Genomic DNA, 26,800 nt, shown 5'->3' with positions numbered 1-26,800 from the left:
GCACAAAGCAAGCGCCCCGCTAAGCAGAAGCAACATGCGCCAAATGCCAGTGTCATCATTGTCACACCCCAAACCCCGCCCCCCAACAACCCCAACATACAAAATTTTGACTGGAACCCCCGAAACCCCACCACCCACGAGCAATAGGATAGCAACAAACAGAAACGCCACCCCGCCCTTCCCCCGCCAGTGCCAGGACGTGCACAGCCACCCCATTCAACACTCTCCACTCACACACACACACAACAGAACAACCCAACCCACCCCCCCTCCCAGCTCCCCGAAAGACCCAACGAATCCGGTATGCGAACCCGGACATCTCTCCCTCCCTAAGTCAGCAATGCGGGAGGAGCAGCCCACACTCACAACTCCCATCACTCGGTGCACACGCAACCCAGTCGCCAAGTGCAAGGTATCGATCAGTGAACAACCACTCGCAACATCCACTCCGAACGAGCAGAGATCTAAAGAGCTGCCGGGCTATAAGGAACCACACTATAACAGCAATCGCACAGCAGAGTCAGTGTAGGCAGTGCAAGGATCATTCCAAGTCTAGAGTCTGCAAGGCAGTTTCCGGGACCACCAGGGCCGCAGTGTCCATGTTCACCGGCGTCTCCTGCAGGGTATCCGGGACCAAAATGTCACCAGGTTCAGCCGCACCGTGCAAACGTGACTCAGTCCCTTCAGGCGAGGCGTCCATCAGGATGGCCCCATCCGGACCCACCGTGGGCAGAGTCACAGGAGGGCCACGGGATCCAGAACGGCGATTCCTCCTACCACGCCGTCGTCTCTGCGGCCTGGTCCCCCACACATCTCGCGATCCCCCTCTCTCACCCGGGGGCAGATCATCTCCTCTGATCTCGAGCCACTCCCATACCTCTGCTGGCGTCTCAAAGAAGTGTGCCCGGCCCTGGTAGAGCACCTTGAGCTTAGCGGGGTATAAAAGCATATACTGTAGCTGCATGTCGCGTAACTTCTGTTTGACCCCCAAGTAGGATTTCCTCTGCTCCTGCACCTGCTGGGTATAGTCGGGGTAAATTGAGATTCGTCTGTTCTCGATCGTGTGGGGCCCCGACTCTCTCGCCGCCTTGAGGATGCAGTCACGGTCTTTATAGTTTAGGATTTTTGCGATGAGGGCTCTAGGGGCCTCGCCAGGACGCGGAGGGGGCACCAGGGCCCTGTGGGCCCGCTCCACAATAAAGACACTGGACAAACCATTCGGACAGAGATGCTCATGGATCCAGGTCTCCAGGAATCGTTCAGGGTTCCCTGCCTCCAGCCGCTCCGGGACCCCCAGGACCCGTATGTTACTTCGGCGTGCCCTACCTTCTGCATCATCGGCGCGTCTCTCCATTGCTCGGGTGGTAGAGGCAAGCTGAGAGAGTGACTTCTGTAGGTACGCTACCTCCCCCTGCAGCTGAGTGATGTTGCCCTCCGCGTCCGAGACTTTATCCGCCACCTTGCGAAGGTCAGTCCTCAAAAGGTTCACATCCACGGACACCGTCTCAATCTGGCGTTCCAGGGCTGTGTGCGAACCCTGTATAGCCTTAAGAAGTTCCGCCCTGGACGGTTCCGGCGACTCCCCATCCCCATCTCCAGCGCCCGTTTGGCGCGTAATCCTCTGCGGTGGCAGACGAGGGGTAGTGTACTGTGTGATCGTGTTGGGTTGGGTAGCCTTAGGGCCACGGCCAGTCCGGCCCGTCATATCTGCTGCACCAGGGATCAATGTTCTCAGTGGGGCCCTCCCTGAAGCCACCAAAGCAGGGTAGAGTACGCGCCACCACAGCGCCGAAGGGAAAATGGGCAAGCAGTGCACGGGTCCACAAGACCAAGATCACAGTAGGCAATGCAGGTCACAGTTCAGGTGCCACCAGCGTGCAGTGTCACGGGTTCACCCGCCCCAGGGAGCAGAGCAGAGCGGGGCACAGATAGACTCCCCTACCGGCCGCCACCGATCCCAAGGAGGCCGCCCAAGACCCACTCCAAAATGGCGGACAGCCGGGGGAGGGGCGTCGTTCGTCCACGGGTCCAGCAACACCTCTCCGTGAGCTCCCCCGGTGTCCCAGAAATGTCAGGGATCCCGAACTGCCCCAGGGCACAGGATACGGGCCAGCGGGAGGGGGCACAGGAGTGGCAGATCCAGTGTGGTCGGACCCCGGCAGAAGCACAGCAGACCAGGGCCCCCACACGCACCTCCGCGCAACAAGGGGGGAGCCAGGGCAGATTGGTTCCACAGCCCCCACTCCCAGATGAAAGCGCTCCGTCGTCCGATCATGCAGCGCTAGGAATCAAAAAGGGGGGGGGGCCCTCCGCACTGCAGCCCAGCGAGGCCGCGCAAGATGGCCGGCACCTCCGTCCCGCTCCCCTCCTCACCGCATTCCAGTAGGGCCTCGGTCCTCCGGCACCGCAGTCTCCCGGTCCCGGGTCAGGGATCCCACAGCAGGCAGCCAGCGGGCATCAGCTTGCGCACTCAGGCTGGGGTCGCTGCTCACTTCCTCCGCCGTCCGGCCCAGCGAGTAGGCCAAATCCGCGGCGCCGCGTGGAAGAGCACGCCAGCGCCGCCCTCAGGAGCAGACAGGTCGCAGGTCGCGGCGGTTGCCAGGGCAGATTGGTTCCACAGCCCCCACTCCCAGAGGAAAGCGCTCCGTCGTCCGATCGTGCAGCGCTAGGAATCAAAGAGGGGGGGGCCCTCCGCACTGCAGCCCAGCGAGGCCGCGCAAGATGGCCAGCACCTCCGTCCCGCTCCCCTCCTCACCGCATTCCAGTAGAGCCTCGGTCCTCCGGCACCGCAGTCGCCCGGTCCCGGGTCAGGGATCCCACAGCAGGCAGCCGGCGGGCATCAGCTTGCACACTCAGGCTGGGGTCGCTGCTCACTTCCTCCGCCGTCCGGCCCAGCGAGCAGGTCAAAGCCGCGGCGCCGCGTGGAAGAGCACGCCGGCGCCGCCCTCAGGAGCAGACAGGCCGCAGGTCGCGGCGGATTGCCGAGCACAGGTTCGTACCCCCAGGCACAGGGGTTCGGCGGGACTCACACCGCCTCTCCGACACTCTTTCCCGGGAACGAGAGGGTCCGGGCAGGAGAAATAACAGGATTTAGTCGGTCTTCGGGACGGAGCTGGTGGAGCTCACGTCCTGTCGGCCATGCTGCTTGGCCACGCCCAAGGGGGGCATCTATAGTTGACTTATTCTGTATACATCAAATAGAGGATGAAATGAAATGAAAAATTATATTTGTATATTGCGTAACTACCCGGAGGCCTCGCAGCGCCTGGAGAAAGCTTTTTCCTTCAACACCAGGCTACACTTTTTTTCACATCCACATAAACAATACTCCAGAATTGATAGGATTTTTACCAATCAAAATATGCTAGACAACTCACACATGGCGATTTGTCCGATTGTCACATCGGACCACAATCCCATCATGCTTACTGTACACTTTCGGATGGAGGAAAAGGAGTCAATAAAGAAATTTTCTTTCCCCAGGCACCTTCTTAGCAATCCGGACTATGTTACATTCATGCAAGGAACGCTAAGGGAATATATTGAAAATAATCAACATTCAGCTACATTGGTAATAGTCTGGGATTGTTTGAAGGCTTATGTAAGAGGGGCAGCGCTTCAATATATTATCAAGCTATCAGTTAGCCGAACAATGGGCTAAGTCATATATTAAACAAATTAAAGGGGCTGATGGGTTAGCGCATACGAAATCTCAAGACATACTAGAGTAATTTAGGTTATTTTACGTGGATCTTTATAGCGACCTGGCCAGCTTCAATCAACATGCAGCTACAGACTACATTCAAGACAGCGCAATGCCGGTCTTGGACTCAGTTCAGTCTGATCAACTGGACAGAGGTGCGAATGCTTTGGAAATTAACTTAGCAATCAGTGCTTTACCCTCTGGTAAAGCGGTAGGTGAAGATACCATCCCTCTAGAGTTTTATAACATTTTCAAAGACATATTGGTCCCGGTCCTCCTAGACTTGGTTAACGATATACTGCAGGGCGGGGATGTGCCAGCCTTTTGGTACATAGCTAACATAATTGTTTTTCCAAAAAAAGGGAAACCCATGGAGGATAGGAGCTCATATCGTCCAATATCTCTAATTAATGCGGATGCAAAAAAAAATTCAAAACTCCTTGCTTCTCGCTTAGCCCCTATGATCCATTTACTAGTATCCAAACAACAGCATGGTTTTATTCCGGGGCGGGATATAGCGGCACACATTAATACAGCTATTGCTGCATTCAATATAGCAGGCCAGTTAAATCAGCAGAATTAGATGTTGATGCCTGATGCTTAGAAGGCCTTCGACCGAGTTGCTTGGGGGCCCTTATGACTGACAATGTCTTCTCTATGGGGTCCATTAGGATGTCGGGCGGATTGCCTCCGCCAGGGTAGCGGTGGCCACCGCCACCCTGGCAGAGGCAATCCGCCGACATCCTTCCCTGCATTCCCCCCCGCCATATTACGATGGCGGAGGGGACCGCAGTGGTGGGAAACACCGCCCGCCTGTTCTACGCCCCGGTCGCCTTGCGGCCGGGGCGGAAAAGGGATAACATGGTGGCGGTGTCTATCAGACACCGCCAGCCATATTATAATGGGCATTTTTCAATGCCTTTCCGTGGCGGCAATGCCGCCACGGAAAGGCATGCGGTCTTCACTCTGGGGGCCCCCTGCGGGCCCCCAGAGTGAAGTACAGTTGGGGGGGTGCACATGGGGGGTACCTGTGGTACCCCCCTTCATTGTCATTTGCAAAGCGGCAGGCACCGCGCGGTGCCTGCCGCTTTGCAAATGAAAATGTGAAAGTGCATTTTCAGCATTGTGGCGGGCGGTGCAGAGAGCACCGCCCGCCACAATGCTGAAAATTCAGGATGTGCCCGCCATTGTGGTGGGCAAATCCTAATGGCACCCCCGGGACCCCCGCCCTTATGGCGGGCGGTCCCGATTTACGATAGGATGACGGGCGGGCAAAGTCCGCCCGTCATCCTAATGGACCCCTAGGTCTTGGTCGTAGGCGTGGGCGGAAAATCCGTTTCGCTCGCGGATTTTGCGGATTTTCGGTAAATTCGCAATCCGCGAGATTCGCAAATCTCCCGCAAAATCCGCAAATCCGCGAGCAGCGGATTTTGCTCGCACTGCTCGCACTGTTCGCGTGAGTTCGCGGCTTCCCAGTACAACTTCGCGCCCCGCGAATAAGTTCAAAATTGCAGAAATACGATCTTAGCAAAACTGAAACTACTTACCAGGTTCAAAAGTTCAGGCTCATCATTAGTAGCCATTTCCTGTAGTGCTTGCTGAGGGGCCCCTCCAGAGTTCAGTTGCCAGTTGCAACTATTATGTGACCCTGCTCTGAACCTCAGAATAGTTACACATATGCCACAAAGGTCCTGAATTACAGCTAAGGGAGACAAGCAGGAGCCAGGCTGGCAGTTCAAATCCATTAATCAGCCCCTAATTCATTATTGTCAGTTGGGGCAGAGCAGGTGTTGTAACTAATTTTGCAACAATGAAAGCACTTAGCAAGTGCAAAAGATCACTAATCAGGAAGCACTAAGGAAGCAGGTGCCAGCTAAAAAAATATTCTGTGACACATTAATCAGCCCCAAATTAATTCAGGTCACTTGAGGCAGGGAAGGTGTGCTTGCGTTGCCACAATAATGTACACTGACTGGACAACCAGAGGGTGCTGTGATGAAACAGAGGGTGGCATGGGTGGGCCAGAGGGTGGCATGAGTAGTCAGAGAGTGGCAGTGGTGACAGAGAGTGGCAGTGATGAAGAAGAGTGTCCCAAACAGGCTGGACACGTAGAAACAACAAGTTCGCGAAACTTGCGACCCGACAGGTAAGTTCGCAATTTGCGACATTGTACAAAACCCTCGCGAACTGCAGAAACCCGCGCAAACACAAAAAAAAAAAATCCGCAAATTTGCGAGAATTCGCGGATTTTGCGGATTGCGAGTTCGCAAATCCGCAAAATTCGCGAACGCGAGATTCGCAAAATTCGCCCATGCTTACTTGGTCGGAGGTTTATCTCAGCAGTGCAGAAACTATATAGCAACCCAACTGCCGCTATTAGGCTGAATGGTCTATCTTTCACTCTTTTTAATATTCAAAGGGGCATGCGGCAGGGACGTCGACTCTCCCCATTATTATTTGCTCTCTATATCGAGCCTTTTATTAGGCATTTACTTAAAAATACTCTTATCTCTCCAGTGTCCTTTAACGATATGGTATTAAAAGTTACTGTATATGCAGACGACATTGCCGTATACACTACAAAGCCTGTGGACACTATGGTTGTGATAACAGTAGAGGCTCAGCATTTTGGATCGTTTTCCGGCTATAAATGAACTTAAATAAAACACAGTCAATCTTATATTTTTAGCTGGAGGAAGCCCCACTTTTGTTAGGGATTACCAGAACTGCTACCTATCTCGGAGTTTGTCTTAGATGCCATGTGGATGATATTATTGCTTTAAATTACGAGCTTTGCTTAAAAAGGTTATTGCTGATATGCGTAGGTGGCACAAGTTATCACTTACTATTTTGGGAGGTGCAATACAATCAAAATTAATATTCTACCGAAATTCCTTTATCTGTTTCACACAAATCCATTAAGGGTCCCCATGTCATTCTTTACACGGCTAAATAGTGCGGTAGGCAGCTTTATTTGGGGGTATCGGAGGGCTAGGAAAGCTCTTATATATATCAAGTTAACATACGAACAGGGCGGTTTTAAACTTCCAGACTTTAAAGGCTATTTTTGGGCGGCTTTTGTTAACTGGATTCAGAGTTTACTTAGGGGGCCAGATGTGGGTAAGATTTTGTTCACGTATCAGCTGGCTGGTAGCCCTAATACTGGGTTCTTACTGTATAAAATGGCGGATCCAAACTATTTTAAAAGGGTACGATTTAAGATAGTTAGACATACAATGCAGGTCTGGCAAGACATTTCTAAAGCATATTCAATACCCGACCTGCACAAATTTATTATACTGTGGGGTGACCTGAGATTGTCTGACATATTCGCTGACTCAGTAGGGAGAGGGTGGCAATGATGCGGCATAACACGTCTCGGGCAGCTATATGACGAGCAAGGCTTTAGATCATTTCTATCCCTTAAAGATGAGTTTGGGATAGCACATCATACGTTTTTTAAGTATCTCCAAGTTAGGGATTATTTTATTCAAGGAGAGGGCTTATTAGCCCTGCCTAGTATAACTGAGGTAGTAAATGCAATTTAACAGTAAATGTTATTTCAATACATTGTTAGCATTCGTTTGTATTTTCTATTTTGTACATTATAAAGTTAAACTCATTTGTTAGTTAAAATTGTTTGTTTGCTTTTTAATGTAATATTTTTGTATTTTTTATTATATACCATTTTTACGGTGCATTCATTTTCCATAATTACAACACATTTTGTAGAATATTATTTAGTTCCAAGAAAAAACTGTTTTTTTTAAACTTCAGAATAATTGTAATTACTCCTATGATATAGTTGTAGTGTACATTCAAATTTCTTTGAAGTTATACAATTATTTTAAGAATGTTGTATAATAGTTTTTAACAAATGTAATTCTCTAATTTACTTTTTTAAAGATTGTAATATATTGGAAAATACTGAAAACTGGTAATATGTTTCTATCAGAATTTGGAATATATAGAGATACATAAACAGTTTTGTAATTAAAAAAAAACTTTTTAACATTTTGTAACATGGTTTTATTATTTTATAAACAATAACAAATGAAATTATTTTCAACATTGATTTCTATGGGATGGAAGCCTTTATTTTAATTTAATTTCTGCCATTTTGTTCCTGTTTCTCTGATTTTTCAAGACTTTCTTCATCATTTTGGGCTGTTTGTGGAGTTTGCTGTCATGGTTCCCTATTGCTGGTCTCTGGGTTCAGGTAAGACCATTTTAGAGTTATCTTTCAATGGTTTAGTGGTGGAAGGCCGAGGTTTTTTCCTTTGGAATGTTTTTTATCTAATTTTTCAGGTTTTGAAGGTATTCCTTGGGTTATTGGACTTTGCATTATTTGGGGCTCGTTTATATCAATTTGTTGGGATTGTATTTTTTGGATCTAAGTACTTTTTCACCATGATTGAAGTATTTACACTTTTCACATCTCTTGAATTGAATCTAACAAAAGCTGAATATTTTTTTCTCCACACAAGTGAGGCTCTCTATACATACAAAGCTGGCTCTCACCAATACTCCCTTCTTAGTCAAATCATCAGTCCTTTTATTTGAGAGACAACATGCTATTTGTAACCATAAGGCAAAACTAACAAAAGACACCACCTTCCAGCTACATATGTCATCCAAAATCATTCAGTGCTGCTAACTTACTTCACATAGCTGTTCAATCACTAACATCGCAAGTAAAAGGAAAAGGGAGGTCTCCTTATGAATTCAATTGGGGACAAGGAGAATAGAGGTAAAGAACTCAGGAAGTCCCAACGTTCAACTCTTGAAGATACCCTTTAGTGTATAGCCCTAACAGCTCGAAATGCCACATTCGTAGAAAAATATACAATCTTTAACAATATTGAACAAAGAGTAAAATAAAAATTAAAAAACTTTGTGTGATGTTTAAAAATTGAGCAATTTATTACAAATCATTAAAATCGATGTTCAATACCATCAGTACAGTGCCAAGCATAAAATTAACATCATGATAAATTAAAAAATGTCAATACATATATTTAGCAATAAAAATCACAAAGATCAGAGTTGTCACAGTTGTCGACGCAGCGTTTCGGTGTATTTCGATATCACCTTCATCAGGACAAAACAATTCTATACAGAGAAAACATACAATTAGATAACATCCTAAATCTTGATAATTAAACATTTCTTTTTAATTTTCAAAGGCACAGTCATGTTCTCACATTTTATTATATTATATTTTCTACGCGAGTATACCTTCATATTGGTGACATAATGTGGCATTCGAGTTACAACGGGCTGTATATATGGATTCTTGAGCATGTGACCTAGGGTCACTCATAGGTAGCTATAGGTAAATAGGCCATTGTGCATACCTGCGTAGATTAATTAATTATCCCTCTTGTTTCAATTGGAGGTTGTATGTTGATGGTAGCTCATGGGATAGAGGCTCACCGTTAGTACATCGGATACGACGTTCCTTTCTGTGAAGGGCATAAGGTGACACAGAACGACTATTCATCACACTGCCCATTTCAGATTATAATTTTTTGAAAAAGTTTGACAAAAATCCAGAGCACACTATGCGTAATTAAATATTGATCATATGTACAAATATTCACTCCTTTGGGATAGATCAGCCAAATGTGTTTTTTTCAAAAGGTTTTTATTATCATCAGTGTTCACCTCTTGGGAATCACTGTCCTTGTTACTAAAGCCTACACGTGTTTCATCACAGCATGTGGCTGTGAATCTTCAGGGCTAAAAGAAATATAATAGAAAGCACAATAATGTCATTAGCAGACAAGAAGTACGTGTAAAGAAAAAAGGAGAGGGGGAACACCAGTGTAGTGGAAACCAAAAGGAGGGGCGGGAATAGAATAAAAGGTGACTTCAAGTCTCTATCATGTTCGATTTAGGGGTCAGACAACTAAATTGATCCCCTTTCTGACATTTCATCTCGAAGATCTATACCATATGCAGCAGATGTACAACTAACTCTACATACAGAGATGACTTTCACACGAAAATACCGAACATGATAGTGACTTTCGAAGAAACATATGTTTATTCGCAGTATACATGTAATTGCCAACCTAGGTTAAAATCGTAGACTGGTGTTAAGGAAATTACTACACAGACTATGTAGAATTGTCGTTATCGAAATGATTGAATACTATAGATTTGAGGTCCCTATGTTCTTTTCCTCCCAATGTTTAAGGGAGTATGTTTTCAATTTCTGCCAACCTATTATATTACTCTTGAACAAATTCTAGAACAAGTCACTTGGACCCACATAATAATCTTCCCTTTAATGAGTTTAAATCACCCAACTACTAATTTTGTTAAACAGCTGCGAACGACACAAAAGTGTTCACACAACAATTTTCTGTTTTGAATGTCGCACTCACACTGACTCACCAACGTGAGTATGGTTAACTGTGCTAATCCTAAAAATAAATATAAATATTCCGCAAAAAATAAATTTACCATATTCACACTGATTCTAACCACTCCAAAATATATTTCAAAATAAACCATAGATATTAGCTATCATATATTCTTTACTCCCTACCGATGAGACTCGCTTAAACACGAGTCCTTGGGCTATGATAAGGAAGATTATCCATTACATGACCTTTTCATTCACATCTATTTCAAACGTGTCCATTTCTTTAAACTTAATTATTTCAATAATAGTAGTCCATTGAATTTGCTTATAGTCGTGAGGGTTACTTAACGCGAAATCTGTAGGTTAAGGTTAAGACAATATTCCATTGCGAGTCCGAGGGGAAGTAACTCTTCCTTTTTTGGCCAGTGACTGTTTCTGCTAGCTTGGAGCAGTCTAGCTTTTCCCGCGACCGGCGCTTTCAAAAGGGGCGGGAACAACTACTTTGTTGTTCCCGCACTTGGTGACCGATACCGAAGCTGAACGAAGCTTCACAGGCTGAACACGGGTAAGAATTGCGCCGACCCACGTACAAAGCGACCTCTCCTTGTGAACACAGTCACAGTGGAGGAACCCCGCTCGTAATACCCACGTTTTTTGTATTTTTATTTCCAGCCTTAATACCGCTAATTGATAACTTCTAGCTGTTAAACCTAACAGCCAAGCAACTCGCTGACGGCAACCGGACAAACCGACTGGTGCCTTATTCCTCCAAACAAATACACCACCCGATAAGGACCGGGTTGGAACTATCACCGGTTCTCCGGTGAGTTTGTTTTACCAGAGAGTCTTCATTTTTAGACGCGAGATAACGTAGCCAATAAATGCACCAACAAACCCGCCCCTTCCTTTTTCCCTTTTCCTACAGACCACGCGCCTTGATCTTTCAGATCAGGTAATAACTTCTAAACCCCCATTTTCTTTCGCAGCTGTAATTTTAGAATCACTTTCTCGAAATTATATCGTGACCTGAATTTACACGTTCTTGTTAGACTTTAATGACCACCATTACCGCAGTAGAGTGACATGCCTCATTTTCTACTATTACTGTATGCCTAAAATAATACAATGTTACTCATTAATCAAGGACTTTATTAAGTAAAAGGGTATTATACTTTTAAATGTCACCACATGCCTAAAATGACACAGGATTAACGTGATAACGATGGGAATAATTGAGAATAGTGTAAAGGCTTTGAAGGTACAAGTATTTGTGGCTGCCTACATGAGTCACATTATATTTTTTTAAGAACCGCTTGCATAATCACCTAAACATGATGAGTATGTAAATATAGGAATCTTTTGACATAATGATTACAAGAATCTTGCTTTGCAATCAAGTATAACTCTTGTCTATTATCAATTAGTGATGTTATATACTCGGGTAATTTAGTTTCCGTAGTACAAGCCTAAATGCAATTTATATTCATAGGTTTCCTTCTGACGAATACCTTGGTGATCACTTAGATTTAACAATGAACTATTGATGTCGAAATGTATATTTAAGGCATGTATATGTTGTGTTGGTATCTCATTAATTCGCTTTACCATTTGGAACATTAAGACATGGGCATACAGGTTACAAGGATTATGGTATAGACGCAGTCAAGATACTTGGAACAACTTCCAATAGACTATTGTTTTAGTTAGGATAATTCTGATTATAAAGTGATACCGTCAATACAAATAAAGTCCCCTCACCACGCACCTTTCCATGAATACAGATAGGAATTGACGAGACTACTTAGTTTTCCTCAAACGCGCCGTATGTCACTACACATCACTCTAATGCACTAATTTTGATGTTATCAAACAGAAATAAAGCTCAAACGCGCCGTATGTCACGACACATCACTCTATGACACCTTGTCTGATATTATCAAACAGAAATCAAGCTCAATTTGAACTTTGAGACTTGAAGTCACCTTTTATTCTATTCCCGCCCCTCCTTTTGGTTTCCACTACACTGGTGTTCCCCCTCTCCTTTTCTCTTTACACGTACTTCTTGTCTGCTAATGACATTATTGTGCTTTCTATTATATTTCTTTTAGCCCTGAAGATTCACAGCCACATGCTGTGATGAAACACGTGTAGGCTTTAGTAACAAGGACAGTGATTCCCAAGAGGTGAACACTGATGATAATAAAAACCTTTTGAAAAAAACACATTTGGCTGATCTATCCCAAAGGAGTGAATATTTGTACATATGATCAATATTTAATTACGCATAGTGTGCTCTGGATTTTTGTCAAATCATAATAAAAGAGAGGTTGTGTACCTCTTTTCTTTACAGAGGTTAAGGTTTTCCTCTGTCCAAGAAGCACCTTCAATATCAAGCTAACCTAAACTTTACCGTGATAAGTTGAGCGCCAAAAACTTCTGAACACTCAAAAAACCTATTCTTAGATTACTCAATTTTTTGAAAAAGGCCAGCAGTTTGTAAATGGTATTATTATCTGTTTTTACCTGCAATTTTCAGGAACTCAGTAATGAGGAAAGTGCCGGAGGGGGGCCACCGTATTTTAAAGAGTATCTCACTATAAGGAAGCATATGATGATATGAGAGTATGGTAGAGGGTTATTTATACTGCACAAAACGTGGTTGTACACTAATATTCACATAGCTGCTGATAGGTCTGATATAATTAAAAATATGTTGCCTGCACATGGAGAACAGGGAGAAATGCATATCAGAAAACTAATGTAGTCTACACAGTAGAGCTAAATACTCACCCTTAAATCAGGGTTATGGGGCCCACAACACAGCGTGACTGGATTCTTTTAATTTCTACCAGCGCTGAATTTCCTTTAGCACAGTCTCTTTTAATTCGACCCATGAGAGATAGCATGTATTTGTAGCTTAGGTATTTTAAATCTCAAATAATGGCTATTATCTCCATGTTTAATATACATTATTTTCGGGCTACTCTCTGAGGATACTGTTATTACTGCATCCCTATCATCCGGTGGGAGTGTGGTCACATCATAATGACATTCATTTAAATTTTTCAAAAAAGGGGGCAATCTTGTCTTCCCTTCCTCTTATTCGGTACTTGTCTTGCAATCTGGCTTTTATTTCGGTTGATATCACTACTGCTGGCGAGTGCCCCGCCACCCGTACTTGCCGGGAAAGTATAAGTGGTGAAATCCTCGCCCACATTACGACATCAATGCAAAATGTTCTTTCAATCAGGCATCGTCTCTTCTCTACTCAATTATGCATCGTGGTTCAAACAGACTCCTCGTACCTTCACTATCTTACAAAGTCCAAACTATTCCAATACGACATCCTATTTTAAATATACTATACCAATTAGATGTTCCCTTTTATTTTATTTAATTACTCCGAGACTTGACTAGCAGGGTATATAGCGATTATGTCACGGATATATGGCTGCCCGGGGGTAGTCGATCTTACCTTGTTTTTATGAATCGGCCTCCCTGCACCCCTCTCGGCTCCTCGCGGTCTCGGTCTAATGGCTGTTTTAAAATCACTTTTTTTACTCTGTTATTTAAATGAATTATCGCTGTCTTTTTGGTTGAGTAATACCGCGAGACCCAGTGAAACCACGTTTACGTCACTCCTGTGGGTCGCTAGTCTTTTAGGACTACAATTGTAGTTTTTTAATCTTTTTATCTTATGGCGTGCCCCACATTTCGTCATTAAATTGCGACTTCGGAACTAGAATCGTAGTTTGTTGTTATTTGGCCCATCCACGCTACTTGCCGGGAATATAGCGAGTAAACAAATATCTAATATGGAGTGTAGGATGGATTAGTTTGAGAGGCTTTTATTTAACATTAGATTCACCATATTTTATAATATATTGCGCTCTCCCCGGTCTTCACTTATACACGAGGTGCATTTAGCAAAATGCAATTGTAGTCTTAAAAATAATGTAGTACCTTTGCAATGATAGCCGGGCATGCGATGATAACCGGGCATGAATTAAGGTATAATATGCTGCCTTCAGGTATTACTCTTATGGTGGATTAAAGCCCTCATCTATACGGATTACTTTACATCTTTCTGTCTGAATATACTATATCTCTGTCTGTTAGTAAGATCTATAATTCTTGTCTAAAAATCATTTATAAACGCAGTGGTCACTGGCGCTGTCGTTACATTTTAGTGACCTCGCGGGATGTCCTCTAAGGTGAAGAATTTATAAACCAGTTTTGTCCAATTCAGTACGTTTATAGAATCCTTTCCCAGTCCTCTCTAGTGTTTAATCCCTCTTTTACTGAGTTAAATCTAGACATGAAAAATTGTTCACGTTTTTTACGTTTAATATCAGTGTTGCCTCCTCTGCTGTTTTGGGTAGTTAATTCAAGACCACACCATCGTAAATCATCAGTGGTATGTCCAGCTGCTTTCCAAAGGTCTGTCAGGGGTGCACCTATTTTCTTGCAACGGATGGCAGATTTATGCTCATTTATTCTTAATCGGATTTCGCGGGATGTTTCACCTATGTATATCGAGTCACATGGGCATTTAATCAAATACACCATGTTTTTAGATCTACAATTCATAAATGATTTTATTCTATGTTGTACTTTTATGTTCCACGCAGTCACCTTTAATTATGTTCATACAGTTTGAGCAGTTGTTGCATGGAAACGTCCCTGTAGGAAGTGGGTTATTGTCGATGCTCAATTGGGTTTTCTTATCAGCTTCCCTATAGGTATGGACTAAGCTGGTCCTAATGGTCCTGTTTCGCCTAAATGCAAACATTGGTTTCGGAAGTGTCTCTTTATTCCTTTTGGTCACTAGGTTCCAATTGCGATTTATTATATTTTTTATTTTGTTGCTAACTCCACTGTAGTTACTCACAAATACTAGCCTTTTGTCCATTTGTTTATCTTTCCTTTTTCTTGAAAAAAGGTTCTCTCTATTAAAGTACCTCACTCTTTTAAAAGCTTGTTTTACCATCCGTTTTGGATACCCTCTGTTTATCAATTTTAATGATAGTACCTCTGCATGTTTCAAAAAATCTTTGTTCTGGGAACAATTTCGTTTTAATCCTAAAAACTGTCCGAAAGGGATATTGTTTTTTTGACACAGCGGGTGGTAGCTTTGGTAATGGAGCATGGTGTTTCTGTCTGTTTTTTTGGTGAACAATTCTCCTTGTTAGTGACCAGCTTCGTGTTTAATTATCATATCTAAAAATTCACATTTTTGTTGGTCATAATGACTTGTGAATTTAAGATTTTTGTCACCTAAATTTAACCAAGAAATAAAATCTTCCAAAATGTGTACTGGTCCCGTCCAAATGAAAAAAATATCATCTATATAGCGAGACCAGACCGTAATGTTTTCGAAAAAAGGGGCAACAAAATAAAAAATATGCATATCTTCAAATTGCGCCACGTACAGACATGCCAGACTGGGAGCACATGTGGCTCCCATGCTGGTACCTTTGGTTTGTTTAAAAAATTCTTTATTAAAAAAGGAAATATTATTTTTCAGAACAGTAATGATACAGTTGATGATAAAAGATTCATGAGGAGTTGGGTCCTTATCTGTTTGACAAAGGAGAGTTCTGATCATATCTATGGTGCTGTCCTGGGGTATATTTGTGTATAACGCCTCTATGTCTAAAGTGACTAAATATTGTGTTTCAGGGTTAAAAGGTAAATTTTCTACTTTTTTGATTATTGCAGCTGTATCTTTAATATATGCCTTCTGTTTAATTACATACGGTTGTAAAAAGATATCGGCATATTTACTTAGGGGCTCTGTAAGGGATCCTATGCTAGACACAATAGGTCTCATTGGAGGGTCAGTGGAATTCTTATGGACTTTTGGAAGTCCATATAATGCAGGCACTGTGGGGTTATTGTTAAGCAAAAATCTATACTCCTCATCACAAGTTATATTGTCTTCTTTTGCAAAATCTAGCATTCTTTTGATTTTGCTCTCAAGAGCAGACCAATCCTTTTTACTTGACTTTTGATAGTGTTCTTTATTGTTTAGAAGTAGTCTCATTTTATCATTGTATTGTGCGGTTGACATCACTACAATACTTCCGCCTTTATCGGCCGATTTAATTGTCAGTAGTTGGTTATTTTCTAATTTGGTAAGGGTCTCTTTTTCCTCTTTGCTCAGATTGAAGTCTGTCCAGTTTTTTTGATCTAGAACATCTGAGACACTTTTGGTGACAGCTATTTCGAAAGCTTCAATCTGTTTATTGACTTGGCTAATCTGCGGGGTCCACGTTGATTTTGGTTTTCGGCCTGATTTGTTAAGTGATGGGGGCCTGTCTTTATCTTCAAAGAATGACATAAGTCTAACTTTCCTAAAGAAGTTTTGAAGATCCCTTTCCAAGCTAAATCTCTCAACTGGGGATGCAATTGCATATCCTAGCCCTTTCTTCAGTAATTTAATTTCTACAGTTGTTAATTCTATGTCTGAAAGGTTGATTACAGAGGCTTTGTTTAAATGTCCCAGGTCTTCTGACTCCTGGTATAGGGTCTCTGTTGGTACTGAGGTTGAGGCAAAAACTTGCCTCTCCCTCTGCCTCTCCCTTTCTGTTGGACAAAATTCTGTTGTGTTCTAAAAAAGAGAGGGAATTCCCATTTGAGCCTTTTGAGGTGTCATTTTCTTTGGCATTACTTCTATTGTCACTCTGCATTTCCGGTTCTAGTGTATGAAGTATCGAAGAATCTAACCTTTTTCCTCTGATAATTATTACCCTGGTGATGTTGCCAAGGTTTGCGATATTGTGGTGTTTCTCTGGGGCAGTCATAATATTCTTTTTGTAAATACGGATAGATGAATTCAGGGTTATATTTGGTAACATCTTTTCTAAGTTTGTTAATCTTTTTGTTAAATAGATAGTCCCTATACCCGTCAACATCTTTTTGAATGTCTTCTAATAGCATCGTCCAGGGCTGTACTATCCGTTAATTTCTTTTCAAGATCTTTTAATTCTTGTCTTTCCACTATTAAGATATCTGATGCCGTTTCTATTATTAAAAGCATCCAATCACGGCTGCATCTGTTGGCAACTAGGGTCTATTTCTCTATGAATTTGTGGTTCCCAATAAAGATCCCCGGCTCGTTTGTTACCTGAAGTCCCTTGGGGATTATCCCATTTTTACAGTAATCAATTAGAAAGTCAGAGTGTAACTCTGTTCGTATTATCTTTTTCTTGGTGTTCCATAAATTCTGCCACTCTTTGTCACCAGTGTTATTAATTTGGGCGGATGAGATGTTTTTGGTCGTGGCATTAATTATTTATTAAATTGATCCTCGCTATAGCTGAGGATTTTTATGCCTTCCATGTTGGCAGCTTATATTGCAAGGTGTTAGAATCACCTCCCCGGTTAACAAACCGTGAGTCGCAAGTAAAAGGAAAAGGGAGGTCTCGCTATGAATTCAAATGGGGACAAGTAGAATAGAGGTAAAGAATTTAGGAAGTCCCAACGTTTAACTCTTGAAGAAACCCTTTAGTGTATAGCCCTAACAGCTCGAAATGCCACATTCGTAGAAAAATATACAATCTTTAACAATATTGAACATAGAGTGAAAACACAGGAATAACAAAAATTAAAAATAAAAATTAAAAAACTTTGTGTGATGTTTAAAAATTGAGCAATTTATTACAAATCATTAAAATCGATGTTCAATACCATCAGTACAGTGCCAAGCATAAAATTAACATCATGATAAATTAAAAAATGTCAATACATATATTTAAATTAAAAAACTTTGTGTGATGTTTAAAAATTGAGCAATTTATTACAAATCATCCCGTGAAATCCGATTAAGAATAAATGAGCATTAATCTGCCATCCGTTGCAAGAAAATAGGCGCACCCCTGGCACCTGCAACACAGACGTGTCTTTTTAAAACCTGCATGAATATAAATATTCTAGCCTTTTGCAGGCATCTACAACTATTCATTGTCAGCGCTCTGCTAATATCTAAAATTGGAATCAAAGTAACACTTTTCTTTGTCTTAATTTGTGATTTGGCCTTTGGGTGTCATCAGCAAGTCTTACATTGACCTTGAGGCTTCTGTTATCCTTGGTCTGTGCTCTGGAACGCATGTTCGATGCAACTCTGAGATGACCAGATTCCTTATCAATGTCAGGATTTTAAAAAGCTGTGTTCCACATGTGTCTGGGCCAGCATCGTGTGACTACCATTACTGCTACTATTACTAACATAATACTTCTACTACCATTACCATCAACAGCAAAAATAACCTCTCCCACTACCAACATTTATCACTAATATTAAATAATTTCGTAACTACTGTTACCACCAGCCTACTATTTTATTTTAGGTGTCCTCATTTGAGACAAGAGGCAAGGAGTCTGTTTCAGGAAACAGACAGACCCAACTCTGACTAAGGGCGCCTTCTCCTGGTCCAAGCTTCATTCAAAATTCCTTAGGAGTTTCCGTAACCAATCCTGTACTCCTCCCTTGTTGGTTTATGTCTTAATCCTTGGACACCAGACTTAGCAGATATCTTCACTGTTTGTCTATCTCCCTCCCCCCACAACTGAGTGTACCACATCTGAAAAGGTACCCGCACCGCTATCTTTTCTCTGATCAACTACCACTATCCAACCTGCCAATGCTCTTAGCTGATATACCCCAATCAATGCATGTAGGTGGATTAGTGGACATCCATTTCATGCATGTTCTCTTCTTGTAATTAACACTTATATAAATACAAGTTGTGATTGTATTTTGTGTAATACGCTCTTCACCTTCTAAGATGCCAAAAACAATCAGTGCAAGGCTTGCCTTAATCTCTCTTCTCATTATATTTGTTATAGCCTCACCCTCTTCCTGCTAAAAGAGCTGGAAGATGGGACACTATCAGAATAAGTGGACGTCATCTGCCTTCTCCAGATCGCATTTAGGACAACATCTCGCCTCTTGACCACCCAGCTTTGACAGCTTCTACGGAGCCCAATACACCCTATGTTTGTAAATAAATGGTTTCTCCAAAGAGGTGCAGATTTTACCTAGGCCCGAGGTGTAGTCATTGGTTCTTGCCATAAGTGCATTAACTCCAGCATTGGCATGTCCATCCTCCAAATCTCCTCTGGCAGTGTAAAGGCTCTGTCATCACCTTTCATCAGCATCAAATACCATTTTGACATCTCTTTTTTCTGGGGTTGGGGGGGGGGTAGAACTTTGCAGTTTTGCTTCCCATTCTGCACTTCCTCCCTCCTTATTATCCAGTTCACCTGCCCAACTTGCAAGCTAGTTGAATTTAAATTTAGAAAGCCTGTTGTCTGTGAGCCGAGATTGTGGTTCCCATGATGCCAGGCTACCCCCTCCATCAACTAGACCCACCTTTCTACCCAAGCTTCTATTAATGGCATTGGTAGTAGGTCTTGAAAATAGTCCTGCATTCCAGGTGAGTTTCATATTAGGGCTAAGTCACTGTAATATGTAATTCCTAAAATACGCCTAACCTGAATCCAAATTTTACACGCAGCACTCAAGGTCTAATCTTTTTGAAATATTTGGGTGGCCAAATTTAAAAAGACAGTAGTCACCTTCCTCATGCATGTCTTTAGTCAGAGCTTGAAAGGGAGGAAAACTTTTCTGGAAGACTCTAGTAAGCAGTAATCTTATGTTCTTCAATTGGAAAACAAAGCAGCATAGTTGGAAATCTGGAAATGCTATGCCTCCCTCTAATTTACCTTTGAGCAATTTCTTCCAAGCAATTCGTGCTCCCTTAGAGGCCCAAATAAAACTATTTAGTTCTCTCTGCAGTTTCCCAAACCATTCTTCCCTAAAATTAGAGGTATCACATTAAAAATAAGAGTACGTTTTGGAAGTAGCATAATTTTTATTAAGTTGGTTCTTCCTAATATTGTAAAGGGGAGACAACCCCATGATTTTAAAAGTTTCTTGGTTTCTATCATAATCTTGTTAAAATTCATTTGGGCCATCTTATCCAAGTTCTTCACCACCTGGATTCCTAGATATCTAATTTCCTTTTTTCCTAAGGGACTCTCAGAAGGGGAATTAGAAGTCAGCAATTTTGTTTTTTGCTGATTTACCACCAGGCAGCCTAAAATCCTCCCTAAGTATTTTAGTGTTTGCAAAATAATAGGAAAAGATCTTCTTAAATCCTGGGTATATATCATCAAATTATCTGCATATAATGCAACTTTCTTCACCTGGTCATGATGTTGGCAGGGGATAATCCACTGATTTTTGAAAATCCTGCTGCCTGCTCAATATACAGATTGAAGAGCAAAGGGGACAAGGGGCACCGTTGCCATGTTACACTCTTTATCTGGATCTGCTTTGTTAGTTTCCCATTGATTATAATCCTTACTGTCGGTTCTCTACAGATTAAGGTACTTGTCCAGAGAAACGGATCTCTTCGATCATACTGTTGATTACTTCATATAATAAAGGTCAGCTCACCCTGTCAAAATCTTTAGCTGCATCAAAAGTCATAATGGTTAAGGGAGAATTTGTTTCAGCTGCCACATCAATTACATTCACTAAATCATGGGTTAACATATATAATTGTCAGTTTTTGATGAAACCTTTTTGGTCTTCATGCACCAGTCCCCCAATAACCTTTTCCAATTCTTTTGCTTGCAATTGTGTATAGATCCTGTGGTCACTATTTAGCAACGAGATGGCCTATGTGATTCACAAAGTTTGGGGTCCATTTTCTGTTTTAAAATTACGCTAATTGTCGCCTTGTCCCAAAATCGTGGCTGGGCATGCCCTTTCAAAAAGATATCTCCTAATAGCTTAGCCAGCAACGGAGTAAGTTAATCTTTTAATACCCTGTACAACTCATTCGGTAAACAATTAGGGCCTTTTTTTTCCTCTGTTTTTTAGTACTCTAATTGCTCCTTCCACTTCCTCCGTGCTTATATCCTGATTTAAGTGCTGCTTTAATTCTGTTTTTAGTACAGGGAGAGTATCTTCTTTAAGCCAGCTGCCTATCTGTTCTTCCGTGACTTTTAAATCATATTTGTATAAATCCTGAAAAAAGTTCACACAGGCCTTTGCTATAGCTGGATCTTCTAAACATCATTCCCTAGTTTCCTTGACTTCAATTTCCTTAATTAGGTTTTTGGTATTTTCCACCCTCGTCCTCGAAGCTTATAGTTTCCTACTGCCTTCCCCATATTCAGATTAGTCCAATTTGCTAGCTTCTCATTTTTCCTTTAAAACTCCTTCCAAGTAATATGCCAATTTCCCTCTTGCTTCTTTAATCTTATTATTTAACGTTATTTGTTCTTGAGCATTTTTACAGGTATCTAAGTCTCTTTGGATCCCTTCAATTTTCAGTTCCAACTTTGTCACTCTGTACTTAGTTTCTTTTCATTTGTATGCTGCATAACGTATTGTCCTCTCCCTGATAAAGGCTTTATAGGTGTCCCTAATTATATGTAGACAAGCTGAGTCTTTATTTACTTCAAAAACTCTATTGTGTCTTTTTTCAATTGACCAATTATTACTTGATCCCTTAGTAATGTCCTGTCTAAATCCATCTAGATGGGGTTGGTATTTAATACAGCAGAAGTTCTAGCTTTACTGCTGAATGATCTGGCAAATGCTCCGGGTGGTGAACTATTTCTTTTACTTTTTGTTCCAGCCTAGTATCTACCAAGAAAAAGTCATATTTTTTTATAGTATGTAAAACCCTTATCCCGGCCGACCCTTTGTCTCCAGACATCCATTAACCCTAGATCTTTCATGATTTCATTGTACTCACTCTCTCATCTTGAGGGAATTAGCCACAGTTCTAGTCGTGGATTTATCTAGGGTGGGGTCTGATGATACATTGAAATCTCCCCTCATCACCATATACGATTTACCCACCACTGACTGACTAAATTCTGCCAAGCCCAAGAAGTGGAACAGCTGACAAAATGGGCTTTATGAGGGGCACGCATTCTGAGGCCCATCCAAGGGCTTTGAACAATAGCAGCTTTGTAATTAACGTGCATCCATCTGTGGGCTAATGATGACACACTCGACAAAACCCAGTAAGCATTGCGCCAATAAGGGCGCTAAATAAGGTATAAATGTGTGGGTGTGTCAGCACAAACTCATTTGTCAAGCCTCTGAAGAAAACAAGAAGTTCAGAAACGCGTCAGGCCAATATCAACGACATGAGAGCTGGAAACATATCAGACTGTGGCGTTCACTCTTACCCGTGATCTTGCTGTTTAGTGCATCCTTGCATATATATATATACACAAATCACCAAAGGACCTCCGTCTGCTTGCAGCGTTGTACAGGCTTACTTCCCCACAAAGTAACCACGAACCACCAAACTGCAGGCAAATCAATTATTTATTGTTGATGTTTTCCTCCTGATTACGCATTTCGGGCACCACTTGCCCTTGTTCACACAAACAGAGAGTACAAACGCCATTTTTTATATAATGCTTAGACCACGTGATAGAACACCACCAATAAACATAGAAAATATACATATACATGTCCGTAGGAACACACAGTCTTTCTTCTTTTTCTTTTTTCTCTTTTTTGTTCATTTCTCTCTCTCTATCGCTGTTGTGTCATTAAACATTTATGTTTCTTACCCTCATGATTTCGTTATCCTTGGATGGGTAGTAGGTCCAAATGGATTCTTTGACCGTTTCAATACATTATTTCAATCAATATTTCCATTTCCATCTAAAATGCCAAAGTGTATAATTATGATATAAATAGATGAATAAAATATATAAATATATAAACATATTAAAATATATTAGTCAATTCATTGAATTCTAATAGGTGCAAAATATCGTCACTACATCACATAATATACCCAGATCTATGTATAAATACATTACATGTGAAATGAATATTGATATAAAACTTTCTACTTAGTTAAAAGTAACTTGTATTGATCTACTAAAACAGCTTAAAATTCCTGCTTAAATGCACTGTCAATCCCAACCATTTATGGAACCTACGCCATTTCTCATATCAATACTTTAAGAACACAACAGTACTATCCATCATACTGTGCCTAAAGTGCAACCAATGTATGAAGTGCATATTGAATGTGCAAATCGGCAATAAGTGTTCTAACCTTAATAAATCCTAAATTTTCATAAAACGTTCTAATAAATATGGGCCACTGGGAATAGAGTGTAAACAAAACTGAATCCAATCCAATCTTGACTGCACCCAAATATCCCAGGCCGCTGCTCAGATAAGTGCCTATTCACAACTGAAAATAAAATATTACCAGATTACATAGTAGGTAAAGGGGGGCCACCTCATAAATAATGATCTCGATTGTTACTAACCAAAGATCTATAAACAATTATGCAGATCTTCCGTGTTGTTCAAGCCATATGGAAACTTAGGCCCCCATTAGGATGGCGGGCGGACTTTGCCCGCCCGCCATCCCCGTGCAAAATGGGACCGCCCGCCATAGGAGCGGCAGTCCCGCCTTGGCAATTAGGATGCACCCGCCACACTGGCGGGTGCATCCCCTATTTTTACCATTGCGGCGGGCGGTGCTGAAAGCGCCGCCTGCCGCAATGGTAAAAATGCACATTGTGCATTTCAAAGCACAACATGACAGGCACCATGCAGTGCCTGCCATGTTGCACTTTGAAATGCGGGGGGTACCATAGGTACCCCCATGTGCCCCCCCAAACCCTCAGGGATTCTCCAAGGAAAGGCATTCACATTTGCCCATCATAATATGGCTGGCGGTGTCTGATAGACACCGCCACCATATTAAAAGCGGCGGACGGTCTTCTCTTCCGCTGCGGTTCCCCCGCCATCCTAATATGGCGGGGGGTGTTTAGTGCAAGGATGGCGGGCAGATCGCCCCTGCCAGGGCGGCGGTGGCTATATATATAATGTAGGGTTTGGCATGGGTGGGGCATAGGGTGGTAAGAAAATATTTAAGGGTTTAGGGATGAGTAGGGGCATAGGGTGGTAAGTGTATTTTTAGGGTATGCGGGTGTCGGGGGCATAGAATGGTAAGGATATTTTTAGGGTTTAGAGGTCGGCAGCGGTATAGGGCGGTAAGGGAATTTGTAGGGATTTGTTGTGGGTAAAGGATTTGGGTGGTAATGGTAATTAAAAATGGGGGATGTGGGGTTTCCCCTCTCAATAAAGATAAAAAAGTATCTTTTTTTTAACGGGAGGTTGGGGCATCTCCCTCATAAAATACAAAAAAGAAGATGAATTTCAAATTAGATTGATAGATAGATAGATAGATAGATAGATAGATAGATAGATAGATAGATAGATAGATAGATAGATAGATAGATAGATAGATAGATATGTAAGGGTTTAACTTACCTTAACAATACTTAACTTGTGCTGCAAAGGTATGCATGGTAAAGGCATGCGATGCAAATTCATCCATTCTACTATGGACACCAGGAGGAGGGAAGGTCGGGCAAGCAACAGGAGCGAGGTGCAAGCTCTCTTGCATAGTGATTTGCATCTTCAAAGCATGTTGTCTTGGCTGTAGTGCATAGAGAACCTTCATTGCTGCTCACAGGATAGAAAAATAGAGGGAACATTGCTCACTGGAAATTGAGACGATACCCGGCTGCAAAGGAAATAGATACACAGAAATACCCCCAAAAAACAAGTAGCAAAGTAACAATGATGAAGAAGGAAGTTTGGTATCAGATTAATTCTATTTTGTGTCTGATGTTACTTTCAACAATACAAATATATATTTTTTATTTTTTTCAGAAGACTGGAGTGATTGTCACTCAAAGGTTGACAAAAATGTAACATATGTTAGCTCTTACTTTTCAGCAGATCATTTAAAATTGGAAAAAATATTAACATCACTTGTTTACACGTGGGTTGACGTTTCCTACAACCGTAGTCTTGACACATCATATGTGATTCCTTTCTCACTTATTATTGAAAGAGAATATTTATGGTCTCTTGTAACAATTTTCATTATTAACTCAGCCATGTCACATAGATCATACCAACCTTACACTGAAGAATTATCCAAGCCCCCTTGATTTAAAGTTTAATATTAGTTTACATTAAAGATTGGTGGAGGTATCCTGTATTTGCTTGTGCCGTCCGGCCGGGCCTTGCTGCGGCCCGGCGAGCCTGGTAGCGGGGTGCTGCTGCCAGGGACCTCGGCTCTGCTGAATCTCTTGCTGATTTGGGGAGAACAGAGGGCTTTCCCGGCATAGCTGAGGGGCGAGCGAGCCAAGAATCCGCTCTGCTGAGCGGCTGGGAGTGCGGAGATCCAGGGGCTGCTTTCTGGCCGCCATTTTGTGTGCCTGAGAAGAGGAGTGGCCCATGTCTGCCGCGGCCGGGAGCGAGTGCGGTCTGGCGGCGTGTGGAGCAGGCACCCCCCTTCCGACAGGAGTGCTGCGGGTGGACTTCCCTGACGTGCAGTGGTTTGCCTTCCCCCTGTGGCTGTGTGGGTCTGCCGTGACCGGGGCCCGTGAGAGGTGAGAAGTGGAGCGGAGGGGCGGAGAAGGCCTGAGTGCTGACAAGTAAGGTGAAAGGGGGCAGCGAACCTTGGGCTGCGGGTCTCGGTCCGTATATCGATGGACAGCGCGCTCCTGCCCCGCTGGGGGTAACAGAGGACCCGTGTGGAGAGTGTTTGGGTGACACCTGTAAGCTTGCTGTGCCTCCCGCGCCCTGAAACACTGAACGGCGGGGCCTAGCAGTGTTCCCTGTACGCCTCCCGGTGGCGGCTGCTTGCAAGAGGATTGGCAGTACCTGCGGTTGCAGCCGGGGGTGACTGCCGGTGGCAGTGAGGCTGTGTGGCAGCGGCGGGTGTGGGCGCCTTCTCCCCTCCCCACTGTGAGGCCACTAACTGAACTTTGCTGCACTTTGCTGGTGGCACTGTAGTCTGAGTGACTACACTACGGTGCTCGCAGGGCCTGTTATCGGCCCGCGAGTCAGCGGGAAGAGGCATTCTGATTCAGCTTTGCGGTCTGCTTTGCCTTGGCAGATCCGGGTGGCGGTCGCTCTTGTACACTGACCTAGGTGGGGCCTGGCGTTTTGGCGGCTTGCTTCCCAGCTACAGATGGATCGAGTTCACCGGGTCGGCTTACGAAGAGGCGCTAAGGCTCCCCCACCAGACATTCTGGTGTGTGTACATGACTTCCAGCTCAAGGAGCGAATCCTTCGCAAGGCCCGCGACCTCAACCCTGTGCAGACGCTCCACTGAATGGCAGCGGGTCGGGAGGTCTTCCCAGCCATCGAAACCGGATTTGTCCACTAGCCTGATGGAGAGAGAAGCGGCTGTTACAACGGTGGCACAGGAGACTGATAACAAAGGCGTCCCTTGAGCTACGTTCGAATGGCATCAGGTGGGCTCTTTTTCTGCGCCGGAAGTGGGAACTGTTCTGTTGAGAAGTGGTACCTTCCCTCAACCCTTGTATGGTGGGTTTGCCCTGTATCAGGTGCGTTACGTTACTTGGAAGAGTGTCTGGTTCCCTTTATCATTTGATTCACATGACAGACTGTTGTCCTTGGACAAGACCTTTGATCTTCGTTCTTCACTATGTTCTTTTGTACTATGATTTTGAGAAGAGGGTTTTGTTGGAGTTTTGAGATTATTTTGGGGGCTCCGCATCAGTTCTCAGACGGGTATGGCAGATATATGGTCCGTGGTTACAACTTTCTTGCCCATCTCACGCCTCTGACTCTGGGCGACTAGTTAGCGACTACTCATTCCCTGGACATTATG

This window comes from Lissotriton vulgaris, chromosome 8 (genome assembly GCF_964263255.1).
Source record: "Lissotriton vulgaris chromosome 8, aLisVul1.2, whole genome shotgun sequence".
Taxonomy (NCBI): Eukaryota; Metazoa; Chordata; class Amphibia; order Caudata; family Salamandridae; genus Lissotriton; species Lissotriton vulgaris.
The sequence above is the reverse complement of the archived record's forward strand: the minus strand, read 5'-3'. Positions refer to the sequence as shown.